We start from the raw sequence: 6,307 nt of genomic DNA, 5'->3' as shown, positions 1-6,307 counted from the left end.
GTGGCATGAGAGCCACAGCAGGGTCGGCGCAAATCCTCCCTCGTTTCACACCCCCATGCTGGTAATGAGCTGACAAGTTGCAGATGGAGCAGGTCAGGAAAGAGAACAAACTTGCCTACCTCCCAAGCAACATACAAAAATGACAACCTTTCTAGATTAGGACCACTTTTGCACGCATCCACTTTTGAATAGTCTAATACATCTTTATTAATCTCCAAATATGTCTTTTTGGTCAATAACATTCTTTTAATAACCATTAAAGATAATCTAGTATTAAATGGTTAATTTTGCTTCCCTTAGATAAAGATGACAGAATTCAAATACTAACTTGCGCCATTCGGTTGAAGTGTAGTGAGAGCTGACTGTATGAACTGAATAATGCTCGTCCTGTGCAGAATGGAGAAGAAAAGCGAAGTTCTGTTCACCTGGGAACAGTTTTTTAAAAATACATTGATACCTAACTTAAATAATTGAATACATATCATAAACATACAAATTACACCATTTAAAATATACTTACTACAAAATGATCATGAACATTATTGGTTAATGCAAATAAAATTTCTTCACATTATTATAAGAGTCAAAATATTTTACATCAATTTGTGCTTTTAAAACTGTTGCTTCCCCTGGGAAAAGCCAAAATAACTGTATATTGTAGAAAAAAGTTTTTGCACTTTTGACCCAAATACACATATCAACACAAGAAGAGGCACAATAACATCTAATAATTGTTTTATATTTCCCTGAAACAGACAAACAAAATCTAGTTATTCAATGAAATACATTTCTATGGTAATTGCTAATTTGATGTTTTCACACGTGCACAAAAGAACTACTTTTTCTTGGTTACTAACAACAGCAAACACTAGATGTCTGGGAATATATATATGTGTCATATACATATTTACATACATACATATTTAAGAGAGCATATAAAGAAAATAGGACAGTTTGCACATACATATTCAAAACCTCTCAGAAATTCCACTTAGGTCCACATTAGTGAGCCTTAATGTATTGCCAGCGTTCTGTGTAAATTACCAGAGAAGTAAAACAAACTTTAGTAGTGGAGTCCCTCCTTATACATTAATAAAAAATCTAGTTAGAAGTGGTATGATTAGCTCATAAGAGGTCAGAAGTTCAAGACTATCCTGGCCAATGTGTTGAAAGCTCATCTTTACTTAAAAAAAAAAAACACAAAAATTAGCCAAGAGTAGTAGCACGTTCCTGTAATCCCAGCTATTCAGGAGGCTGAGGCACGAGAATTGCCTGAACCTGGGAGGCAGAGGTTGCAGTGAGCAAAGATTGCGCTACTGCACGCCAGCCTGGGCAACAGAGACACGGTAAAAAAAAAAAAAAAAAAAAAAAAAAGAAAGAAAGAAAAAAGAAAGGAAGGAAGGAAGGAAGGAAGGAAGGAAGGAAGGAAGGAAGGAAGGAAGGAAGGAAGGAAGGAAAGGAAGGGAGGGACGGAGGAAGGGAGGGAGGTAGGGAGGGAGGGAAGAGAAAAGTGCTTATCACTTAACCAAATTCTTGCTAAGGGAATGTAAATACAACTGTATCTTCTTCAGGGAATTCAACGTCAAGGTACACTGGCTTAACTGCAGTGACTCAGTCGTTTTTCAATGTGGAGGTAATATTCGTAGAAAAATCAATATTCCATGTGGAGAAAACGTATTTTTCCTGTGGATGAATTAATGATTAATTGGGTGGGAGTAAACTTTACTTTCTGCAGCTCTAGTATTTATTTGTCAAATAAAGATCCAATTTGGCAATCAGCTCTTGCAAATGGTCCATCAGATTGGTCAGATAGATTGTTCTATAGCTCCAATCCCTCCCAGATAAAGTCATTGATTATCTGTATATACTCAATTGGGGAAGACCCGCATCACGAGAGGACAGAGTATGTGATGTAACGGAAACGATTCACACCGCTGTTAATGTGTCATAGACAGTGGGATCCCTGGGGAATTAAAAATAGGACAATTCAGCTAGAATTTTCTCTTTGATCAACTCTCTTCGGTTTCTGATTGTGCACTCAAGCGGAGCCCTTTCTATTTGCATTACAATTTCAATCCTTGGTTGGTGAGAGTTCTTTTTCAATGTTTGCACTTCAGTTTTGTAGATAACTGAGGTTGCAGATATGGAGTTTATACTATCAAAACAATCATCAAATAATCAAAATAATCCTAATTTTGAGTCAAGATTGGAACAAGAGGAGTTAAGCATTATGGTTGTTTGAGGGTCTGTTAATGCGTCTCTGATTCCCTTCCACTTCCGTGGTTTTCCCATCTGCTGGACGCGTGTATAACAACACTTACCTCATATGCCTCTTGATGGAATGAAGCCTGTATCGTGCATTTTTCTTTGGAGGAATATTACAATTATGGCATTTGAAATCCAAGTATATATCTAGGGAATGTGGGAATTACTTGTCATTAAGTAATTTCTTATGAAAGCTTTGTCTAAAATAGCAGATTGCAGAACGGAAAAAAATCGGGTGCAATTGCAGGAAATGAGACTGAAAAATAATTCAGGGTTAGTTTATGAAGGGCCTGAATGGGTCTAACCGGGGAGCCAGGGACTGGTGTGGTCAAAGTGGGCAGCCATAGGTTGCCAGAACCAAAACTACAGTGCCACCAGCCCAGCTGGTAGGGAGAAGGAGGCCTGGCTAGCAGGACCACCCACCCCTGTCCTGGCCCCAAGCCCAGACTGCCTGCCTGTACTGGACATCGCCTGGTCCAGGAGACCTGGGCATGAGGGTCAGGGGGTGTGTCCCTGGGTTGCAGGCCTTGGTGGTCCCTTGGGAGCTGAGCATCCTCTGGGCAGGAGGATGGCCCGTGGTCCACTGTTTGTATCTGCCCCTGGGGGTGTGCCCCCACCCCAGCTTCTCAGTGCATACAGGGACATGGCCAGGGCTCCTCCCCTGCTCTGTGGCTCCAGCTCTGAACAGCTCACTGGTGACTCTGACAGCTTCCTCCCCAAAGCTTGGGTCCTCCTCCGTGGGAATGGGGTGTCCCAGGCCCCCTGCAGGCAGGAACCCACCCCCAGCGCCTCTGGTGGGCCCTCCTGGGCTTTCTTACCTAGTGGCTTGTGAGACCCGGTTGGCCAAACTTGGTGTCCTATTTTTATTTTGGCCTTTTTCTTAACGTGTGTTTTCTGTAACTACTGCTGTGTAGATCTTCTGTGTGAGTTTTACGTAGAGAATTTTGCCCACCCAGAGGGCCCCCACCCCAGAGAGCCTCCACTTCAGCCCCCCCGGGCTGGTCCTGCCTGTGCTCCACTTGGTGTGAATGTTGAATGTGATGGATCCACACGGCTGCTTGACCCTGCATCTCCTTCCTTCTTGTTGCTGAGGTCGGTTCTGTTCTCTCTGTCTCCACCTGAGCTGCACTTGAAGTCAAGACGAAGGGTAAGAAGTGGTTGCTACGAAGGACCCTCCTGCAGCGAACTGGAAGTAATATCATGCTCTCCTCCACAAGTTATGAGGAACAATATCACAGGGGGTGTGTTCCTTCTCCGGTACTGGGAGTAGTAACATCATCTCTTCCTTTAGATGACAGGAACAATATCACAGGGTGTGTGTACACCTCGTGTGTTTTTGGAAGCAATGTAATTCTCTCTTCTTCAAGGTTTTATGATTCATATTACAGGCGGGGTGTACACACCTTGTTATATTGGATGGAATCTCATCCTCTTTCAACCTGTATCAGAACAATATACCATGGGGGTTGTATATCCCTTCAAAATTGGTACTAATACCATCTTCTCCTTTCCTGGATACAAGAAACAATATCACAGGAGGGGTGTATACCCCTTGCAATGTAGGTAGTAATATCACCTCTCCCCTGTTGTTATTGAGGACAAAATCCCAGGGTGGCTGTACGGTTCCTACTTTATTGGGAGTAATATCATCCATTCACCCCCTGGATAAGAGGAACCATATCACTGAAGAGGTGTCCACCCCCTTCGATACTATCAGCCATGTCATCTTCTTCCGGCCTGGATATTAGGAACGATACCCCGGGGTTGGGGTCGGTGTACACCCACTGCGATATCAAAAGTGAAATCAGCCTCTTTCCCACTGGATATTAGGAACTATATCACAGGTGTGTGTGCACCTTCTGGGATATAGGGAGTACTATCAGCCTCTACCCTGCTGCATATTAGGAACAATATACAGGGGGCAGGGTAGTTACACCCCCTGCGATATTAAGAGCAATATTCTTCTCTTTCCCCTGTACTTTAGGAACTACATCACACGGGTCTGTACACCTTCAGTGATATTGAGATTCATGTTATCGTCTCCCCCATTGAATGTCAAAAACAATATCACAGAAGGGAGTACACCCACGGCGATATGGCCAGTAATATGATCGTCTCTACCTTTGGATACTAGGAACAACATCACAGAGGGTGTGACACTGCCCCGCGATATTGGGCATAATGTTACCCTCTCTTCCCCTGGATATTAGAAACGATATCCCTGGTGGTGGGAGGTGGAGTACATTAAGAACAACATCACTCTTTGGGTGTACACCCCCTGCGATATTGGGTGTAGTATCATCCTCTCTTGCCTAGGATATTAAGAACAGTATCACAGGAGGGGTGTACAGCCACAGTCCCTGTGTTATTGGGAGTAATAGCATCTTCTCCCCCTCTCTATATAAGGAACAATATCTCAGTGTGGGTGTACATCCCCTGCGATATTGGGCGTAGTGTCATCGTCTCTCAAAGTGGATATTGGGCATAGTGTCACAGGGGGGTGTACGCCTTCTTCGATACTGGGAGCAATATCATCCTCTCCCCTCAGAATTACAGGCAAAATATCGAAGGAGTTTTACAACTCGAGCAGTATGGGCAGTAACATCATCCTCTCCCCACCCAGATGCTAGTAACTAAATCACAGGTGGCTGTACACTTCTTGTGATATTGGGAGTCGTATCATCCTCTCCCATCGTGGATACTAAGAACGATATTACAAAGTAGGTGTACACCCCCTGCGATATTGAGAGAAATATTATGCTCTCCCCTTCGGAACATTAGGAACAATATCGCAAGAGGATGTACCCCCCCTGTGATATTGGGAGTCATATCATCCTCTCCCTCTGAATATAAGAAACAATATTGGCCAGGCGCGGTGGCTCAAGCCTGTAATCCCAGCACTTTGGGAGGCCGAGACGGGCGGATCACGAGGTCAGGAGATCGAGACCATCCTGGCTAACACCGTGAAACCCCGTCTCTACTAAAAATACAAAAAACTAGCCGGGCGAGGTGGCGGGCGCCTGTAGTCCCAGCTACTCCGGAGGCTGAGGCAGGAGAATGGCGTAAACCCGGGAGGCGGAGCTTGCAGTGAGCTGAGATCCGGCCACTGCACTCCAGCCTGGGCGACAGAGGGAGACTCCGTCTCAAAAAAAAAAAAAAAAAAAAAAAAAAAAAAGAAGAAGAAACAATATCACAGGAGGATGTACACCCCCTGTGATATTGGGAGTCATATCATCCTCTCCCTCTGAATATAAGAAACAATATCACAGGAGGATGTACACCCCCTGTGATATTGGGAGTCATATCATTTTCTTTCTCTCTGGATATTCAGAACAATACTACAGTGGGTGTGTACACCACCTGCAATATTGCCACTGGTATCGTCGTCTCCCTCCCAGGATATAGGAAACAATATCACAAGGCGGTGTACACCCCCTACAATATTGGGAGTAATGTCTTTCTCTTCCCTGCTGGCTATGAGGAACAATGTCACAGAAGGAGTGTGCACCCCCTGCTCGATAGGGGGTGATATCCTCTCTATCCCTGAATATTAGGAAAAATATCACTAGGAAGTGAACACTTCCTGCAATATTGAGACTAATCCTCTCGCCCCCTGGATATTAGGAAACATATCATAGGGGTGGTGTACACCCACTGCGAAATCAGAAGAAATATCGTCCTCTCCACTTTTGCGTCTTAGGGACGCTATCACGGGGGAGGTCTACACCCCCTGCAATATTGGGAGTCATATCATCCTCTCCTACCCAGGTTATAAGAAACAAGACGATCGAGGGGATACACACGCACTGCGATAGTTTCAATAATGTTACCATATACCCCCTGGCTATTAGGAATAAAATCATAGAGGGGTGTACACTTTATTCGATGTTGGGAGTAATATCATCCTCTACCCGCCAGATATCACGAACAAGTCTATTAATAATTAATATTAATAAATATAATAAAAATTAATACTAATAATAAATATTAATTATCAAAGAAAAGATAGCAAAAACTGATACTGGTTAAAAATGTTAATGAT

Source organism: Chlorocebus sabaeus, chromosome 8 (genome assembly GCF_047675955.1).
Source record: "Chlorocebus sabaeus isolate Y175 chromosome 8, mChlSab1.0.hap1, whole genome shotgun sequence".
NCBI classification, from domain to species: Eukaryota; Metazoa; Chordata; class Mammalia; order Primates; family Cercopithecidae; genus Chlorocebus; species Chlorocebus sabaeus.
The sequence above is the reverse complement of the archived record's forward strand: the minus strand, read 5'-3'. Positions refer to the sequence as shown.